This window comes from Taudactylus pleione, unplaced genomic scaffold (genome assembly GCF_031769625.1).
Source record: "Taudactylus pleione unplaced genomic scaffold, aTauple2 ptg000270l, whole genome shotgun sequence".
In the NCBI taxonomy this organism is placed as follows: domain Eukaryota; kingdom Metazoa; phylum Chordata; class Amphibia; order Anura; family Myobatrachidae; genus Taudactylus; species Taudactylus pleione.
The window spans coordinates 1854977-1876736 of record NW_028284672.1 but is presented as its reverse complement, the minus strand read 5'-3'; positions in this window follow the sequence as shown (position 1 = coordinate 1876736).

Genomic DNA, 21760 nt, shown 5'->3' with positions numbered 1-21760 from the left:
TGTGCTGTTCAAGCTCTTTTGAAGAAGCACATAGAAACCGGCAACGTTGTGGACCGTACTGTAGACGCAGTGGTTGGCCAAGGAAACTTAGCGCATCAGACGATAGACACATCATGTTTACTCCCCTTCAAAATCAGAAGATGTCCAGCAGTGCCATTAGCTCAGAATTGGCAGAAACCAGTGGGACCCAGGTACACCCCTCTACTGTTCGGAGAAGTCTGGCCAGAATTGGTTTTCATGAAAGAATTGTGGCCAAAAAACCATACGTTCGACATGGAAACAAGGGCAAGTGACTCAACTATGCATGAAAACATAGGAACTGGGGCGCAGAAAAATGGCAGCAGGTGCTCTGGCCTGATGCGTCAAAATGTGAAATATTTGGCTGTAATAGAGGGTAGTTTGTTCGTTGAAGGGCTGGAGAGTGGTACAATAATGTGTGTCTGCAGACAACAGTGAAACATGGTGGAGGTTCCTTGCAAGTTTGGGGCTGCATTTCAGCAAATGGAGTTGATCTGGATTAATGGTGTCTTCAATGCTAAGAAATATAGGCAGTTACTTATCCATCATGCAATACCATCAGGGAAGCGTCTGATTGGCTCCAAATTTATTCTGCAGCAGGACAACAACCCCAAACATACAGCCAATGTCATTAAGAACGATATTCAGCATAAAGAAGAACAAGGAGTCCTGGAAGTGATGATATGGCCCCCACAGAGCCCTGATCTCAACATCATCGAGTCTGTCTGGGATTACATGAAGAAACAGAAGGATTTGAGCAAGCCTACATCCACAAAAGATCTGTGGTTAGTTCTTCAAGATCTTTGGAACAACCTCCATGCTGAGTTTCTTCAAAAACTGTGTGCAAGTGTACCTAGAAGAATTGATGCTGTTTTGAAGGCAAAGAGTGGTCACATCAAATATTGATTTGATCTAGATTTCTCTTCTGTTCAGTCACTTTGCATTTTGTTAATTGACAAAAATAAACTGTTAACACTTCTATTTTTGAAAGCATTCCTACTTTGCAGTATTTTTTCCACACCTGTGTAAAAATTTTGCACAGTAATATATATATATATATAACCCCTTTCCATCATGCATGCACAATGTCCCTTCTGCCTAATGTTGTTAATCTTTGTCTCTATTCTTCCTTCCCTTTCTGGGCACACTTCAGAGGTGTATCCGGGGGTCCGAGCACCCCTGGCAAACTAAGGGATTGGCGCCCCCCTCCAATGACTGCTTCTACTAAAAAAAAAAATAACACACACTGGGGGTAGCTTAATTCACACATGTGAAGAAATAGGGAGAGTATAATTTTTATTTCTCTTTTTAATATATATATATATCTTTTATAGAACGTATTCCATTGCAAACCACTATATATAAATTTATTTATGCAAAAAAACACAGGAAAAGCTTAAAAACATTGAATCAAAAACAAACAAAATGCATTATGGGTAACATAATTTACATTTATTCAAATTGGGCTATCTATACTGCATTACACTTTTTAACAACAGATACCTACACTCCACCATTAATTTGCTGGGATGATATCTCACAGGAATCTTTTATACTATCCCACATAAGAATGAAGACAGTCCATATGGATTATGTCTTATTCCCAACACAGGGGTTAGCCACAACATATAAAGATCACAGCCAGTCCCCCAAACTGAAGGAAACATAATTTTATTACACTTACACTTGGGGTAGTTCAATTTACATGCCTGTAGAAATAGGGAGACAATATATATATATATATATATATATATATATTTTTTTTTTTTTTCAGTTATAACAGTTACTACATGAAAAGCACTGTCTATTAATTTCTATATGTCAACAACACAGGAAAAGAAGGCATCAATAACAAACAAGATGCATTGTGGGCAAGATAATTTGCATAAATGCATATTACCTTGCGAATAGAGCCTTATGATTGATGTGGTGCTTGCACTCTTTTCCTGCACAGTTGACGTATTGGAATTAGTGAGTGGTGATTGGTATGTGTTGGGTATTGTGGGGGAAGAGATATATTAGGGATAAAAATAAAAAAAATTGACTCTCCCTAATTTTGAATGTTTCTGATATAAAGGGACATATAAGAAGGCTAATGCATACTAGCAATCAATGGGGAACACCAACAAGAGCAGATGAGAGAAAAGGAGAGCAGGGATCAGGTATTGTGGGGAAAGAGATATATTAGGGATAAAAATAAAAAAAATTTACTCTCCCTAATTTTTAATGTTTCTGATATAAAGGGACATATAAGAAGGCTAATGCATACTAGCAATCAATGGGGAACACTGACAAGAGAAGGAGAGCAGGGATCTGCAGCTGACCACGGGACACTTCTAAGAGGAGACAGGAGATCATGTGCTAGCGATGGCGGGCTGAAACAGTGCCCCCCCGAGAACGGGGAAGATATAGATCCCTTCCGTAGATGACGCTCTCGGGGCAGTGCACATTAAGTTACACCAGCGGCAGGCGGTGTAGGTGAGCCCTGGAATGCCCCTAGCATTCTGAGTCGCCCCTAGGCATTTGCTTATAATGCCTATGCCTAGGGCTGGCTCTGCAGTGAGTAATGAATACACCTGTGCACCTGCTGGGTGACCTGCAAAAAGTAAACTGTGTGGGGTCCTGAGGACCGAGTTTGAGAACCACTGCATTAGACGGTAACCTTAGTGAGCTTAGGGAAGTGTTGTATGCAGGGCTGCCATCAGGTAAGGACTGCTGGGACTGGAGTTCCATGCCCGGGGATTGAGGGGGGCCCGGGTGGCAGCTGGTGCACCGTCAGCCAGGCATGGTGAAAGTAATGGTCCGCAAGCTCTGATTGGCTCGCGCCTGGCGCCATATTCGATATGCCGCGAGTGCTGTTACTTTCTCCATGACTGGCTGCCTGTCTGCTAATTACAATTGAATTGCTCAGGGCTGACAATTAGCTGCTATATTTACTTAATTGAATCTGCCCCACAGTATAACTGGAAGCTTGTAGACACAGGTCTACTTGTGATGAGTCTGACTGATACTGGTGCCATATAATAATTCCCCAGGATGATAGTATTTTGGCCTTAAGATGCTGTGTTGTAGTTGCACAGTTCATGAACTAGTGAACAAAAACTTTCCTTACTAAAAAGCAAAGAGGAAGGCGGTGAAGATGTCTGCAGATAAAACGCACTCTGTGCCTGTCAATGGCAACTATTCATTGGCAAAAAAAATAGTTTAAGATGGGTAATTATTGCGTTTTGTCACAGCTGATTGAATCACAAAGCATTAAATAATTTCTGACAGGTTCAGTCACACGTGAAACTGTTAACTTCCTAATGGAGAATGGAATACGTGCATTAGTTAAACACTGCCAGGTTAATATGTTGGCTTTTCTATCACTCATTCGTTACTCAGTAAAATGGGCTCTGAAGGTGGGATGATGATACTTTGTTGCATTAGTGACAAGGTGTGTGTATGCCAATAATGCAGAACTACAGCGAATCCATTTACAGTGCTACTGTCATGTTGCCATGTGCTGTTTGATACATTATACTGGAAACGTCTATGTGTTGCTATGCAGTTTTAATCCCAGTAAAAAGTCCATGCCTTTAGTGGAACAGAGTGGAATCCTGCCTAATGTTACTGTACATATAGAAAACATACAATACCATTCTGTACCTGCTGGAAAAGGCATGTACTGTACATTACACAGTATGTAACTATACTCACTGTCCTCATATATGTGTGACCTGAACACACATCTCTTAGTTATTACTGTTTCTAGGTAACTAAGATGTATTTTTGTCAATATTTTGCTGCATAGAAATTCACCGATCACAATCCTGTCGCCCATAAGTATGTGTCTGCTTGCCTGCAGGTAATAATAGGCCTTGATTCCTTATTGCACTGGTACCTAGTGTTCTTCCTTTCCGGGTGCCAATGCCCTGCATAATGAGTGTGCTTTGTGTTGTACTAATACATTGTATTTTGTGTAATCTCGTCATTCCTTCCAGAGTGTTTTGAAGTAAGTGCCCAAGTGTTCTGAGATCTGTATTAACCGCTGTTCTGCAACGATGGAGTGTCTCACACCCCATAGCATAGTCAACATCAATTGCACAATTTGTACATTATTAATCTGTGTTGGTGTCATTATGAGTGATACATAGGTCCGGATTCAGAGGAGGACGCTATTGCAGACGCTGTCTTTATTCTTATGCGGCAGCCGATGGTATTCCTATTGAAACGCCCAGCGGCTGTGGCGGTAACCCACTGCTGTGCGTATTAAGATGCACCATCGGAGATTGCACCTACCTTATGGCACTTGGGTCAGTGTCATTGCGTCTTTGGACACAGTCGCTGATCGCCACATGACCACGTCTCGCTAACAACACCCTTATCACCTCTCAGAAATGCCCATCAGAATTGCATGGATCTGTGGGCCTGATTCAGAGCCGCTCGTAAGCGGCCGCTCGTTCTCTCCGAGTAATGCACATGCGCCAACCAGTCATTGCGGTCATTAATCGAGCGCTCGCAAAATAGCGAGTGCCTGCTAATTTGAGTGGCAGGATGAGGCACTTGTGGGTGGTAACAGGGGAAGGTGCTTGAAAACAGGGAGTAGAGATCCGAACGCAGGCGTGCCAAACGGTCAAAACGGGCGTTTTAAGGGTGTGCATAATTAACAAAGCAGCGTCATCGACCACGTCACTTGGTTGTTTTTTAGCCTGAACTGTTCGCATGATTGAGGTAGGAAAATCCAACCACAAGTACTGCGAGCAGTTCAGATGCTCTTCAATGTACTCGATTAATCTAATAAATAGCGGAGATGACGTAGGATGCGAGCGGCCAGGGGGCATCTTTACAAAATAGCGAGCGCATGTTTCGTTCGCTCGCTCAGACATAGAGGCGTCAACAGACCGCAAAGAGCGAGCGCTCAATTTAAATAGCCAGCCCCTTTTTCTGAAAGAGCGAGCGCAAATAGCGTCCCGCTCTGAATCAGGCCCTGTGTGTGCAGTTTTGGGCTCTACACCTCCCTTGTAGTTCTATTTATTAAAGGGAGAAAAGTCAGAGATAGGGATTCTGGAGTACCACCGCAGTAATCCTTTCCCTATCACAATGGCAATAGCCGAGGATATTGGGCCTGATTCAGCAAGAATTGCTACTGCGATCGCAGCTGCGATTATGCACACAGACTCACTGCAGAAATATGCTAATGATTGCCATCGCTATGCTATCACAGCCTAACACAAGGATGCCCACTTTACCTTACACACATCCGTAATATTTTGTAAGTCTGCGAAACCATCGGTAACATCGAGCACCATCGAAGCCTCCGGCATACTTGCACAAGGTCAGACCTTATTCAGAAATTGCTAACCTCATTGCATTCAGTGAAAGCCCAAACTGCGTAGGGCATGGCAGTGACTAATTTATGCACGCAGCTGTAATGGCGTTCAAACGCACTGGTACGCCTGCGTTTCACCGTCCACCCCCTGTCACCACCCCCAAACAGTTGCTTCCAGTCAATCACTCTGCGATGTGTCTGCGTAGTCACTGTGATCACAGGGCCTGATTCAGAGCCGCTCGCTCTGACAGAGCGCTCGCTCTGAATCAGGGCCGGGCTTTTCTTTTTTTTGGAGCGGCCTCTTGGCCGCTCGCATAGTTGTGGGTGACCACCCACAGCTATAGCGAGTGGCTATGATGATGGTCGCGATGGTCAAGACCATCGCGACCATCGGGCTTGCGACAAGACCCTTCTGGTAGGATCTCGTTCATCGCAAGCCCCAGAGAGCTTTCGGCTCTAGCAGAGCCGAAAGCTCTCCACTGACATCACTCGTGATGTCAGTGGGGCTGCCACCAAAAGGCAAGCGTTCCCTCGGGAACGCCTCAGTTTGGACAGCAACCCCCCCAGGCCCGACCACCAAATGGGGCGAGCTGTCACTCAACATCGACAGCTTGCTCCCTTTGGTGCGAGACTTGGAGCGACGGATTGCCCGTCGCTAGCCGGGTCTCGCGCATGCGCACGACGGAGCAGGCTCTGTCGTGCGCATGCGCTCTGGGCCACCATCGACCCGGTTGCGAGCGCTCAGCGCTTGCGACCGGGTCTGAATCAGGCCCACAGTCTGATCGCAGAATGCAACAATTGGCTGATTGCGTGCAAAATCGCAGTTGCAATCGGTAACGAATCAGGTCCGTTAACATAAAAATTGCTTTATTTAATTTAGTTAGGCATTTTTTTCTTACCAGAAGGCCAGGTAATTAATTATTTAAAAAAAATTATTTAGAAATTTTACAAAGGAAAAAAAAATGCTGCTTAAAAAGTGGAGCTGTGTGAACCAGCTAAGATTTTTCATTCTCAGATCCATCAACTAGGTAGAGAAATTGTACGATGCCTTTTACCTTTTGCCAGCCAGTGTCCCTGGGCAGCTGAGTATTACTGAGATGCTTCAGCGACATTTTAGAGACAAATTACAGGGATAACTGATTTTCTATCACTGTGATAATAAGTTGCAATGGTATGTCATTGTCATCGCTGCAATTGATAAAAGTCCGATTCTGCTTATACGCACGCAATGCAGTTGCTAATATCAGTGGGGATATATAAATGTTTGCATTCGCAATGCGATCTCAGCCTAACATAAGGACGCCCACTTCCCCTTACTCAAATCCGTATACTTGGGCAACATAGCGAAACAATCGGTAACATCGAGTAACATCGAACCCATACACACAGTTAAGGCAGGGTCAGACCTCACTCAGGAATTGCTAACTTCAGCGCACGCTATGAGGCCTCAGGCTGCGTATGGTATTGCAGTGACTAATTTATGCACGCCCCTGCAACGCTGTCCCAACGCACTGGCATGCCTACATCCGCCCAAACACTCCCCCCCATCACCGCCCACAAATGGTACTCCCTGTCAATCATTCAGCGATGGGTCTGCGTACACACTGCTATCTCATTCCCGATCGCTGTGGCTAGTTCGCGCACGCGCACTGCGCTGTATGCGCATGATCGCAAAAATTGGCCAACTGTGTACGTTTTAGCACTTGCGAACCTTGCTGAATCAGGCCCTGTGTGTGCATTGCTTTTATTTGTAGTTTCACCTTTTATTTCTTTCCACTCTGGCAATACGCCCATCTTTATGACATGATTATTTTTGTGCCTCAAACATTTTGGCAAGAATTCCAGCAAGTCCTTAGGCCTGATTCAGAGGTGGACGTAGTGTTGATACCAGGCACTAGTGGCCGATGTTTTCAGCACACTTGCTGACCTTGTGGTTGCCAGGTCGGCACTTAAAGGGTGTGGGCTAGGTGAAATTAGGCGGGCCTGAAGGCAGAGGAAGGCAGGGCTCTGCTCAGGATGGTGGGTCTAGGGGCGTGATGACGCGACCACATCATCATAGCCTCTCCCCCCGCAGTGCAAAGCCAAGATTACTGGCATTGTGGAGACAGAGCCACAATGATGATGCGATTCTTCGTGAATTGCGTCATCGGCTGCCTGTGCACCCACTTTAAAGGGGAAGTGGGTGGCAAAGGCTGGGTGGCGTTCCTGGTCACCCGGAAAGGTGAGGGTAAACAAGTATGGTTTTCAGGTTGCACATGTGTCTGAGTCATATGCATCCCGATAGTTACCGCTGGGAGCAGCAGTATGAATTTAGAGGCACAGAGAGAGTCTTACTTCAGTGGGCATTCCTGGATGGTGACAGGGGGGGTGGCTAACCAAACGCGGGCGTGTCGTGGTCAGTGACTGCTCCTTTTGCCGCAGTTGCCTTCCAACTGCCAAGTTCAGACACAGATTCTGCGTCTCCATAGGGTTGGTGCAATCTCTGATGGTGTGACTGATGTATGGCTGATGGTGCACCTAAATGCGCACAGTGGCGGATTAGCGCCGCAGTGGTTGAGCATCTCTGTACGAATCCCATCGGCTGTGGCATTAGCATAAACACGCCGCCACACTGCAGCAAAAGATGCTGTTACAGTTGTAATAGCATGGACCTCTGAATCAGGCCCCTTATGATTAATCTCCATTAATATACAATCATTTTGCCAGAGTCTTAAACATGTCCTATACAACCGTTTAACCACTGCAGCACAAACAGACACACAGCCATAGTCATTCATAAAGAATATTAACTGTAAATTGCATTGAGGTGGAATATTAGCGTGAATTATACTTGATCTGGAAATGCACTTCTTTTGCAGGAACTTATTTATTTTGTTTAATCATTTATAATTATAGATTCTTTGTCAAGTCTCCAACTGCAACATTCGTTTTCATAGCAGATTGAGAATAAGAAGAACAAATCAATGTGCCCCTTTCTAATTCTGGAGAGAAGTTGTCCTGCCGTGTAACTCGCATGGGAATACACACCTGTTTTCTTCTCACAAACACAATTCCCAAAAGACTCTGATTTATTCAAAGAAAAAAACCTTTAAAAAAATGTATAAACATTTTTCCATTTTTATTCTGTTGTTGTGAATAAAGAGTGATGTTCTTTAATATTTTATTATGTATTTTGGCAATATATAATTATATTGCTATGACAGGCAAAAAAAAATAGATGGAGAGTTGAGAGACAAAATCGATGTTGTGTTTCAGGGGCTAAATCACACATTTACTAACAGACCAATTTTTTCGATTCTTTTACATCGATTTTTTAAGTGTTAGTAAATGAGCGATTTAGCCCCTGAAACACAACATTTATTTTGATTGATTTAGATCGATTTAAATTGACTTTTAGTAAATTTACCAATGCATCTCTTTATGCACAAATACGCTCAAATGTCGGCCTCATGCATGAAAAGGAACAGATGCTCAAATGTCGGCCTCATGCATGAAAAGGAGCAGACGCTCAAATGTCGGCCTCATGAATGAAAAGGAGCAGATACTCAAATGTCGTCATCATGCATGAAAAGGAGCAGACGCTCAAATGTCGGCCTCATGAATGAAAAGGAGCAGATGCTCAAATGTCGGCCTCATGCATGAAAAGGAGCAAACACTCAAATGTCAGCCTCATGCATGGTAAAGGAGCAGATGCTCAAATGTTGGCCTCATGCATGAAAAGGAACAGATGCTCAAATGCCGGCCTCATGCATGAAAAGGAGCAGATGCTCAAATGTCGGCCTCATGCATGAAAAGGAGCAGATGCTCAAATTTCGGCCTAATGCATGAAAAGGAGCAGATGCTCAAATGTCGGCCTCATGCATGGTAAAGGAGCAGATGCTCAAATGTCGGCCTCATGCATGGTAAAGGAGCAGATGCTCAAATGTCGGCCTCATGCATGGTAAAGGAGCAAATGCTCAAATGTCTGCCTCATGCATGAAAAGGAACAGATGCTCAAATGTCGGCCTCATGCATGAAAAGGAGCAGACGCTCAAATGCCAGCCTCATGCATGAAAAGGAGCAGATGCTCAAATGTCGGCCTCATGCATGAAAAGGTGCAAATGCTCAAATGTCAGCCTCATGCATGGTAAAGGAGCAGATGCTCAAATGTCGGCCTCATGCATGAAAAGGAGCAGATGCTCAAATGTTGGCCTTATGCATGAAAAGGAGCAGACGCTCAAATGCCGGCCTCATGCATGAAAAGGAGCAGATGCTCAAATGTCGGCCTTATGCATGAAAAGGAGCAAACGCTCAAATGTCGGCCTCATGCATGGTAAACGAGCAGATGATCAAATGTCGGCCTCATGCATGAAAAGGAGCAAACGCTCAAATGTCAGCCTCATGCATGAAAAGGAGCAGATGCTCAAATGTTGGCCTCATGCATGAAAAGGAGCAGATGCTCAAATGTCGGCCTTATGCATGAAAAGGAGCAAACGCTCAAATGTCGGCCTCATGCATGGTAAACGAGCAGATGATCAAATGTCGGCCTCATGCATGAAAAGGAGCAAACGCTCAAATGTCAGCCTCATGCATGAAAAGGAGCAAACGCTCAAATGTCGGCCTCATGCATGGTAAACGAGCAGATGATCAAATGTCGGCCTCATGCATGAAAAGGAGCAAACGCTCAAATGTCAGCCTCATGCATGAAAAGGAGCAAACGCTCAAATGTCGGCCTCATGCATGGTAAACGAGCAGATGATCAAATGTCGGCCTCATGCATGAAAAGGAGCAGACGCTCAAATGCCAGCCTCATGCATGAAAAGGAGCAGATGCTCAAATGTTGGCCTCATGCATGAAAAGGAGCAGATGCTCAAATGTCGGCCTCATGCATGAAAAGGAGCAGACCCAAGTTATTTTGTAGTGTCAATTGCTGGGTTGGCAATGCATATAACAGAAAGAGTAAATGTGCCACCACATAGTCCATCAAACAAACGCTTTAGGAGCTCTTTCATTATAGTATCCTTTCCCCCTAAAATATTGCAGGTTTACTGTAGCTTCAATTATGGCTTGACGTAAGAACGAGTGAGGGGATATCCAAAATGTCTTCATTATACTGTTGGGTGTTTAAGAGGCCTATCTATCAGTCAATATTTGCGGGATATCCCCGGAAACACCCCTTTTCACGGGGTACCCACAAATATTAAGTAAACTTTGAATGTACATAATGTTAATCGCAGCAGATATTGGAGTGATCTGCTGCGATCCCCCGTTTACCGCGCAAAAGTAGCATTCTGGGGCTTGTCTCCAGTAACTAACACCATCTCCATATGGCTTTTACCATTGTAGACCATGGGCTACAGATCGCAATAGTTACTGGGAAAAGGATCCATAAGATCCCTCCCTTGCACTCTCCACTCGCGGAGCACCTGTCCCTGCGGGTGTTTTTTTAATACATCCAAACAATCATTCATATTTTAATGACTTGAATAGTGGCGACAAAAAAATTATAATACTCGGGTCTAGGATCCTGATGATAAATAAGCCCCATTTATTGCTTTGGTCAGACTACACTTAAGCTGGGTACACACGTAAAGATTTTCTGTCCAACCATCCAACTAGTTGATTGGTTGGAATGAAAATCTGATAAGGAATGGGAGTAACTGATGATCAGCAATTTGCTCCTAAATGCCAGAAAACAGATGAAAATGGTCGTCAGACAAGTTTGTTAAATGTTTGATCCAAACAATTTGTTCAAACAACAGTTTTTGTCCATTATCCGGCATTTGGGAGCAATTGCTGATTGTCATTTGCTTTCATACCTTACCAGATTTTCATTCCAACCAATCAACTAGTTGGATGGTTGGACAGAAAATCTTTGCGTGTGTAACCAGCCTTAGAAATTATATTGTTCACATAAATTTGTCTGGGAAGTGTACCATGCAGTTTATCAAAAAAGTCCTATCTCAGGAAGAAACTAGTTTATCGAAAAATCCCTATCACAGGAAAAAACTTGTTGTGTGGACCCAGTTAAACACCTCCCTAAAGGGGAGATGTATCAAACCTTTGAGAGACATAAAGCATAGAAGTTGCCCATAGCAAGCATCAGCTTCTAGCTATCGTTTATCTAGCACAGTCTATAAAATGACAGATGTTGACTGGTTGCTTTGAACAACTTCTCAACTTTATCTCTCTCAAAGGTTTGATACATCTCCCCCTAAATGTGCTTTCTAACGCCCTTTGTATCTGGTCTCAACAATTGAACTATGTAGCATGAAATCTCCTTGTTGCATGTGAGCACATAACTAGCATCTAGCCAACACTCAGCCAACAATGTTCCAATTTCTCCAACTCCTCCATTTACAAAATGCAACATTTTGAATCCTGCCAGATGCCCCATTCTCGTGCAAACATATCAATGAGTTTTCCTCAAAATAAGGATTTATTCATGCAGGATTACAGTTGTTACAGTATGTGGAATCAGTATAAGTCAGTATAATGAATCATACATACAAGAACAGAACATGTACATACGAGGTTAATGAAGAAGATCCTAATGTCATTTGCTTCCTTGTTGGGAAATCCTGGTGGGGGGAGTCTAAGGGGGCATCCACTTGGGACTGGTGACAGTAAATAGAGTTCCAGCCCCACTGCAAAGTTCCGTGATTTACATCATCAAAGCCCCAACCACTTCACTGTGGACTTAAGTGGGGGAGAATTGTCTACCCTCCCGATATCCTGGGAGAGTTCCCCAAAATTCTGGAATCTAACAGATAGTCCTGAAGTCTGTGCAGACATGAGACAGAGAGTTGGGTGAGATTTTTTTTATTAGAGTTCACAAAACTCCTGCACTTCCACAAATGACCCTTTCTGTGATATTGCTAACTGGTACATGGTGGTGGTGAATGTTAGATAGAGCTCTAATAGAACTAATGAATAACAAATTAAATTTGCCTTTGATCTGGACAGGTATTGCCAGATAAACATAATTATTGCCCGTCCTTCTTGCTGTTTACGACTCCCTCCCCCATTAATTGTAAATTATTTTAAATATATACTTATGTAGCTCTCCATTCAGAGCTTATCAAGCACGGCACAGGCAATGCACACAGCTAATCTCCCTGCTCTCAGTCTGGTGATGGGACTGACAGGTTTGTAGACCTGTATTTACATACAGACCATTCCAGGAGCTGTGGACAGCAGGTTCTGCAGTGAGAGCAGGGAAATGGTCAACATTTGTTTTAAACATATTTTATTGGTTTATTTTGTACCATTAAAATCTATGTTATTTTGGAAAACTATAAGGGTGTAGTACAATGGAAATGAGTTTTCCTTAATACAGCCTAAGCTTTGCTATTCACTAACCTCTTTAAAAATGATGGTTCAACTTACCATGTACTTCTCCTGCTATAAACTACTTAAGATACTGTATATCATTCATGTTCAGCAGTTTAATAGAAGAACAATGTAGTGGTAAACCCTATGATGGTGAATAGGTGTCAGCAGTGTGCGATGCAGGTCAGTCCACACATCAGTTAACTTAACCTAGGATATAACCAGGTGTAGGATACCTTAGGATCAAACAGACAGTATGTAGTAGGTACAGGATACAATATCTCCAGATGCAGCCAGGAACATATGGGGTTAGTGCTGGTTGGTATAGTGCACCTATATGCACATACACACACAGTGGTGGCAGCAGGATGTATGATATATATATTTTCAAATCTATCCAGCCCTGGGGGCCTCCCTAACCCCAGCCAGTCCCCTTCTGTCTCTCCATCCCTACTTTGCCTCGTCTTGACTCTCCAGCCCCAGCCATCTCCTGCATCCGCATGACCTGCAAGTCACTTGTACCTGTTGTTACTAGAGATGTGCACTGACCCTCGTATTTTGGTTTTGGTTTTGGACCTGAATCTCCCCTGGCTTTGGATCTGGATTGGTTTTGCCAAAACCTTGCCTCCGTGTTTTGTTTTTCAGTTTTGGTTTTGGATCTGGATTTTTTCTTAAAAAAAACATAAAAACAGCTAAAATGACATAAAATTTTCTTTTTTTTTGTTCCTACAGTATTATTAACCTCAATAACATTTATTTCCACTCTTTTCAGTCAATTTTGACCACCTCACAGCTCACAATATTGATTTTTTTTCATCTAGTTTAGGCCCAAAATTTGCACCAAGATAGCTGGCTGACTGCAGCAGTGGGCGGCACAAACACATGGCAGTTCAACTTCAAACTTGGCACATTAGAAAACACTTTTATTATTCAAGAGAGGCCTGAGGGAGTTGGAGTATATATGTAGTTGAAGGCAGGGCAGGGACAGGGAGGGTTGATTGGTAGTAAATTTTATTTTGTTTTTTGATTTTGAAGAAAATTTATGAAGGAGAAGGGGTAGGAAGGGAGGAGGCATTTACAAAGAAAAATGTGATGCATTCACATCAGTCCTTGCCACAGAAAAATTCTTGAGCATGGCTGCTGCTGCTGCTGCTGCTGGGAGTTGATTTTCTCATCCCAGAAGGGGACCAGGAAGAGTGCTTTCCAAAAAAATAAAAAATTGACTTAAATAATCCTTTGCAAACCTTCTATAAAGGCATTTCCCAACCTGTACAGGGACATAAAAAACATACTTATTTAGTGACCTCAAAGTGCCACTTAACCAGCACAGATATGTGGACAAGTGTAAGATCTATGATTTAAGGCAGGGGTAGCTGACCCTGGTCCTCGAGAGCTACCAACAGTGCATGTTTTCCAGGTCTCCTCACAGAATCACAACTATAATAATTAACTCCACCTGTGGATCTTTCTAAATGTTTTGGTGAGTAATGAATACACCTGTGCACCAGCTAGGTCATCTGAAAAATGTGAGCTCTCGAGGACCGAGGTTGGCTACACCTGATTTAAGGCCTTACATTGTGTCTTTCTTTAGAATCCTGCACCTGCTTCTGCAGCTAGGAGTGGATTTTCATCCCAGAAGGGGACCATGAAGAGTGCTTCCAAAAAACAATTGACTAAAATAATCCTTTGCAAACCTTCTGTAAAGGCATTTTTCAACCTGTACAGGGACATTGAAAAAAACAGAGTTAGTTAGTGGCCTTCAAATTGCAGTTGTTCCCACTGTCCACTTAACCATATTACTTAGATATGTGAACAAGCGCAACAGAGCATTAAATGCAACATTTCAGTTTAAGGTTTAAGTTTTATGTTGTGTCTGGAGATCATTTAGAAAGCAGGAAAAGAGCTCCACCACAAGCGGCAGATGACTAAACTCACACACAAAGGTTTACTAGAAATAGATACAACACCAGATCAGATGGTTACCATGGAGGATCTGTCTGATTTATCATGGTGCCCCCAAGACCAAGATTGTGCAAATTCTGCCAAAAGAGAGACTGACACCATGGCTAAACACAAGAGTCACCTTCTGGATGTGAATTGTCTCATTTGCATGGGTAAAACCCAACCCTCAGATGAGATGGATCTCAGCCAGTGGACAACATTGAAATCACCATTAAAAAGTCACAATGGAAGACTACAGTGTGGAGAATCTTTCTTCACAGTCAGGTGAGGCCTCAGAGAACATGAAAAAAGATGATCTAGGTGCTGAACTTCAAGGGATTTCTCCATCATGTTCTGCATTATGGAAAGGTTTCATTCACATTTTCTATAAAGCAGTTCAAAGTTACAGCCTTCAAAGTGTCTGGCTATAACATCCACCTTTGCCAGGAATTACCAAAGATTATCACAAACAAAGGATTCATCTGTCAGGAATCTGTCTGGGAATTCATGGATCATATTTGGCCTGAATGCACTAAGACATCCAGTGATTCTGTGTTCTGTAGCCGACTTTATTCCTACCTGAATCGAAACCTGAAATACGGAATAGTGAGCACAGACAACATGGGGGCCTTTGTTATTCCACTGCCTGCATGCCAACCAATACCTCCCAGACTACACACACTGGGGGGACCAGATCTTGATATTGACCATCCCCATCTATTGCTAGACCTTCTTCCAAACCATCCATCCTGGACTTCCTGTCCAAAAAGGGTGAGCAGGGTACAGAAAGAGGAGCTAGAAGTCCCCGATAACATTTTTTTTCATCTATAATAGATAGATGATGTGGAGAGATAAGAGCTTCAGATGTTGGAACAGGGGCTCCCACCTATTTGGCTTCTCTCCAGAGAGAAGAGCTCTGTCCCTCAGGAAGTGTCTATGCCTGAGCTTATAGGTAGTCTCTGTCTATTGGTAAATACCCTTAAGGAGATGGCAACCCAGAATAACAACAACTATAATAATATGTCCACTGATAACCAGCCTGATCCCTTAAAAGCAACATACCCCATATGGCCAACTCATAACATGACACCCAGTTTGCAGCCTCCTCTTCCTTATGACACTAATCCAGTCCCCATGGTTGATCAATCAGCCATGTGTGGTCTACCCAATTTTTGGCCTTCTACATTCTAACATCATAATAACACACTAGACTTATAATCTTTGCTTTTGTTGTTTTTGAATAGAACAGTTTTAGAATTTAGGATGTCCACTCTATATAGGTTTGTAAATATAGGCTTTAGTTTTTTACAGCATATAACTTTATAAGCTGTTGGGACAACATTTCTGCTATGTTTAAGATAAAAAAATTAACTTTTTTTAAACCAACTTAAAAAAAAAGTTTTCTTTGCAATATTCATGTTTGGGGTTTTTTTTAGAAAAAAAAGATTTTTTTCTTACTGGTTTTGTTTACAAAATGCAATAAAAATATTTATCAAAATTAAAAAATAAAATTAAATAAAATAGTTTTTATTTTTTCACTGATGGTGTGGCTAACACGCACACAAAAAAATATATATTTTATTTTTTTAACACTGGGGTGAACCCCTGAAAAGAGGCAGCAGCCCCTTAACAGACAGCAGCACAGCACCCCTGCATTGATGACAAGTGTGGCTAACACTAATTTTTTATATTTTTTTCACACTGGGGGTGGGTGAAGAGCACCCTGAAGGACAGAGCACCCCCTGGACAACACAGCACTACAGCCAGCCAGCCCCTATGGACAGGACAACAGCCAGCCCCTATGGACAGGACAACGACAGCCAGCCAGCCCCTATGGACATGACAACAGCCAGCCAGCCCCTCTATAGACAACAGCCAGCCCTTATGGACAACAGTAGCCAGCCCCTATGCACAGCGTCAGCGTGCAATTAACAATAACACAACAGCACAGCACAGCTACCAGATCCCTCCCTCTTCACAGCCAGAATGAAAAATGTCGGCGAATCATGGGTTCTTTATAGAATCCAAAACCCGCGAGAATCTGACAGTGGGATGATGATATTTTGCCTCGTTTTCAGATCAGGCGGGAAAACCCAAGCCAACTCGGATCTGCCTCTAAACCCCGTAGTTCAGGTGGGTTCGGTTCTCAGGGAACCGAACCTGCTTATCTCTAGTTGTTACCTCCTTCTTCTGTTATGACTGCTCCGTTCCCACATGCGTGGTGTGAAGTCATGACATCTGCTCCATAATGTGGAGTGTACATTATGTGCAGAATACTGCTGATGGCATCTGTGAGATTCACTAGTGCCCTGCATAGTGTCTCTAACCTCATCACAAGCATCACCACAACATAGAGGAATGTGTGTGTGAGTGGGGTGGGGAGTTTTGGAACATATGTGAAGAAGCTTCACTGTGCATGTGCTGCCTTTGCTTAACCGCAGAAAACTAGAGCGAAGACCTCCAGAGCAGAGGGAACAGCATAGCCAAGCCCACCCCACTGCTGGGCACCATAGCAGTCTCTGTAGGCTGCTATGGTAGTAGTTCATCAAATGTTCCCCACCTTTCTCTCTCTGTCAATTATGATCACCATCCTCCCTCATAGTTGGCGTGGGCGGGGGATAGGAAGTGGAACGGAAAGATGGTAGGAGGCGGGGCGGGTGGATGGTAGAAGGTGGAGTGGGTGGACGGAGTGTGCGGGCCCCCTCCCCGTCTTTTATTCTGCAAGGTAGTATCGGGTGGTGGTAGGAGCCTGCCTCCCCTGTCAGTTTTCATTAAAGGCAGGAGCAGTGGGCGCCAGACAGCACGGCCCCTGCAACGCATATAGGAGGTGTAATGTGAGGTCTTTTAACGTAAAGACCGCAAATTACACCCCCTCCTCCATGCAGAGCAGGGGACATGCAGCCTATTGCTATAAAGCACAGCCCCTGTCCACCCGCGGCCGCCGCTCCTTTCTAATGTTTGGGGGAGGCGAGCCGCCCCCTTGTCTCTCCCCCTGTTCTGATGCCCATAGTTCTAGTAAAATTCTATTATATGCTACTGCGATTGTGATCATGATCCATCCCCTGGCCAGGCTGGAGAGAGCTGCCTTTGGCTATGGTAGTGCACACGTATTATTAAAAAGAGTGAAAAGCAATGAACTGTAAAAGGTTGTTTTGTTTTTTTAAATAAATAAATAATTTCCATGGTAAAGGTGATCCTAGCTACTCAAATAACGCATATTTTTATATTTTAACTGTATGGTTGAGTTACCTCATTTATATGCCAATAGCAATATCCAGCAACGCTATGTAATACAATCAGAATGAATACAGTCTGTCACACTTGCTGTCACAACTTCAGAAAAACATGACAGCCCAAATGCTTGATTAGATCACAAATGGCTAATGAGAAAATTACCCAGCACTCTAGTCTGCTTCCTGTCCCTCAATCTAATAAACAGACAAGCTTATCCCTATAATTCACAGCCGGAAGATCAAACGCATGAACTTATGATATGATAAGTCATGAGGAAACCTTATATTGAGTGATGCAAGTAAGGCGTATTAGCCTAATAGGGACAGATGTACTAAGCTCTGAAAAGTGATAAATTGGAGAGTGATAAGCTACCAACATCTGGCCTTAGTACCTTAAGAATTACTTCAAAGAGCCACTAAAACTAACACAAACTTATCTAATATGACAAAGGCATTTTGTGAAAAGTACAAATAACAGTAAATATTTCCATACCATGACATTTTATGCAACTTTCCTGGTTACTGTACTGCAAGCTACCATCCGTCCTCTATTATCAGTCAATTTCCGGCAGGTTGATTGTACAAATGGCGCTTCATTTGGTTCATTGGTATCTGTCCATCTGGAAACGAGATAAAGCATAATCAATTTCAATCCCTGGCATTTTTTTGCCATAAAAGAAAATGGAGCACAAAAGAACCATTCTAATGATCACATGTGCATTGGGGTTCTTGTCCCTCACTCTGGAGAGCAGAGTCAGGTCCTCTACAGTGGATGGACAGGTTTCCCTGATCTGCCCCAAATATTGCTATGGATCCCGGCCATAATGTGTTACCCTGATTGTGGACATTATAAGCGCTGAATGGAATCAATAAATTATACAATTTATTGCACACAACAGTTAATAACAATTAATAAAACAAATCTACCTTCAGCTGGATGTATAAATGTATAAAGGCACAAATAGGTTCAATTGTGGACATGCATGTCTGAAATAAAAGCTCATATATGAAAGATCAAGCACGCTCAGCAGGCACCACACAAAGTTCAGTTCCAAAAGGAATGCTCCAGTTTGAAAAGTCAACTTTACCAGCTTAAAGAGTGGTCCAGCGGTATCCTTAATTAGCGATGGTCTTTGCTGTAAAGAGTCCCAACAAAATCCAATAGTGGACAACCTTCCAACAGAACAAAGGTGCTTCTGGGTAAAGTGCAGAGTGCCTGGTTTGGAGTGTTACAACTCAAACCAGGAACTCTGTGCTTTATCCAGAAGCACCTTTGTTCTGTTGGAACGTTGTCCACCATTGGATTTTGCCCAGTCTTCTGTCACCGGCAAACAGCGCTATACCAGGGAAATCTTCTGTGGTTGGGACTCTTTACAGCAAAGACCATGGGTGCAGAGTGTGCAGAGCAGGAAGTCCACCTACTGACATCACTAGTGATGTCAGTAGGGCCGCCCACAAACGGCAGGCGTTCCTGCAGGAATGCCTCCTTTTGCCCAGCCACCCCCCCTCCCCGCCTTCCAAAAGGGGCGAGCTGTCGATCACCATCGACAGCCGCCCCTTTTGGATGCGAGCGCAGGAGCGAGTGCTTTTTGTGCTCGCTCCAGGGCTCGCATGTGTGCACTGGCCCACCATCGCTTGCGAGCGGGTCTGAATGAGGCCTAGAGACTGCACACTGGCCCCCTCCTCACTTTATACGCCCCTGTGATTAATAAATGCACCACAGTGCTTAATAAAGGCCCATTTTTTTATTTATTTTTTTAAATGGCCTTTATGGATAATTAAACGTTTTTAAACATACCTAATTAAATAGACAGCAATTAAGAGTTGATCCTTGATGAGACAGTCTACGATGTTAATGTAATACACTTCATTCAGAGGTATAACCTACCTGAAGCAGAACCTAAGCTCTGTGACGTGTCCTGATAAAGAGTAACCAGGTATCACTTGGACTTCTGCCTAACATTTTCCATTCAGTAAGATGCTCCGTTGTAAACTGAAATCGTCTCCTACCTGGCAATAATGTGTGCCTAAGGAGATTTATTATCAACGCTGATCTTAAGTACTGTAAGAATTAAGAGTATCCATCAAAAAAAAAAAAAAAAGCAATAGGTTTTGCATTACATTGCAGCCAGCAGTCTTTAGTCAGTAGACCTCAACTGATTAGAGAGAAATGCGCCATTATTTATGATTCAGTATCTAAACACCCCATTGTTTGAAAGATTCTCCATCTGTATGTGTCACACGGCAGCTATCTGTGAGTCTGTAATACCAGCCTAAATTAAATTCATCAGTGCTTTAATTAAGATCTATATTTAGCTCTTAATTAAAGGGGAGAGGAATGCAGCACGGGGAAAGATTATAGAGAGATAAACATGTAAATAAACCTGTAGCTGAGTAGCAGATTTATGAAGCAGACGCAGAGTGAGTTAAGCATGACCCAGGAGGATAGGAAGGTACTGTATAAGGCAATAAGGCACCTCTAACAGAAATGCCTGGATGAAGTGGAATATGACAAGCACTTATAAATGTCACTTTTATGATGCCCAAATTTCTTGCTACATTGAGTAAAGGTGAAATGTTAGATTCAACAATAGACTGGGATAAAAGAGCAAAGAGAACTGACACGAGGCTGAATCGCCGTCCTTATGTGAACTCATGAAAACGCTAAGGATATTATTGGAACTGTAAGTCACTGTTCCCTGGCTAATGGCCTGTTGTTGGTCATTTTGATAGGCTGTATCTAAATGCAGAACTGACAACTTGTTCTGGCTCCATGTTACCCAGAGCAATGATAAATTATATTTCGGTAACTACAGACTGTTCTTTTTCAATTTGCTCTCTTCTACTTACTTACAGAGTTGTAATTTGGGGCACTGACTTCTGCTGAATAAATCCTGGCATTGCACAAGATCAGCTCAGTATGTTTTTGTAATCTGGTGCAGAGAAAACCCCTCTCAGCATTTGCAATCGATTAAAGCTAAGATATTACATACCAGGCCAAACCCGATCAACTTAACTCTCAATCCCAAAACATGAGGCTGTCATTAAAAAAAAATATGTTCCCTGTTCTCTGAAATCAGGGGGTTGGGGAGGAAGTATGTACTAAGCCTTGTAGATATAGAAAGTGGAGAGAGATAAAGTACCAACCAATCAGCTCCTAACTGTCATGTTTCAAACACAGCCGGTAAAGTGACAGTTAGGAGCTGATTGGTTGGTACTTTATCTCTCTCCATTTTATCTCTCTCCAAGGCTTAGTAAATCTCCCTCTGGGTCTTTTGGGAAGTAGCAGTTGTTAGAAAAAGTAATCAAATGTGTGATCAGTTACAGAGCCATTAGGTGATGTGGCAAACAGTGAAGTCCCGAAAACACACAAAAAAACAGATATTATAATATTGGTCCTTATACTGATTTGGATTCTTATTGGAACAGGAGGAGCAGAGCGGCTGAGGTGACCTGGCAGATGGCAAGTCCATTAATTTACTAGTAAAACAGAAAAAAACAAACCTCTGTAATACATCAACTACAACTCAGCTAATACAAGCACACAATGACATAATATATGTATGTGCAATGATGAAAGCTTACTGTATATCAGCTTCAGAGATGACTTTGCTGTCAGCCAATCAGAAAAAGGGATTGCTGGCAATCGGCTGCCGCCTCTATTTGGAGCCTGCCTCAAGCACCAAAAATGATACGGCTTTGACCAGTGTATAGCGATCTCTTGGCTGGTCTGCATCTATTTGCAATTACACAACTATGCCCTTATTGTACTTGGCCTACGTTAGCACATGGATGGATTTTGCTAGTGTGTACGGATTGTTCAGTCCTTCGAAGTATGTACCACACTATCTATGAAATAGGCATTTCTAGGAGGAAATTGTGAGGGGGTCATGCGATCGCATGGAACTGATTTGTCTCATGGGAATGTCAATGGAATGTCGTGGGC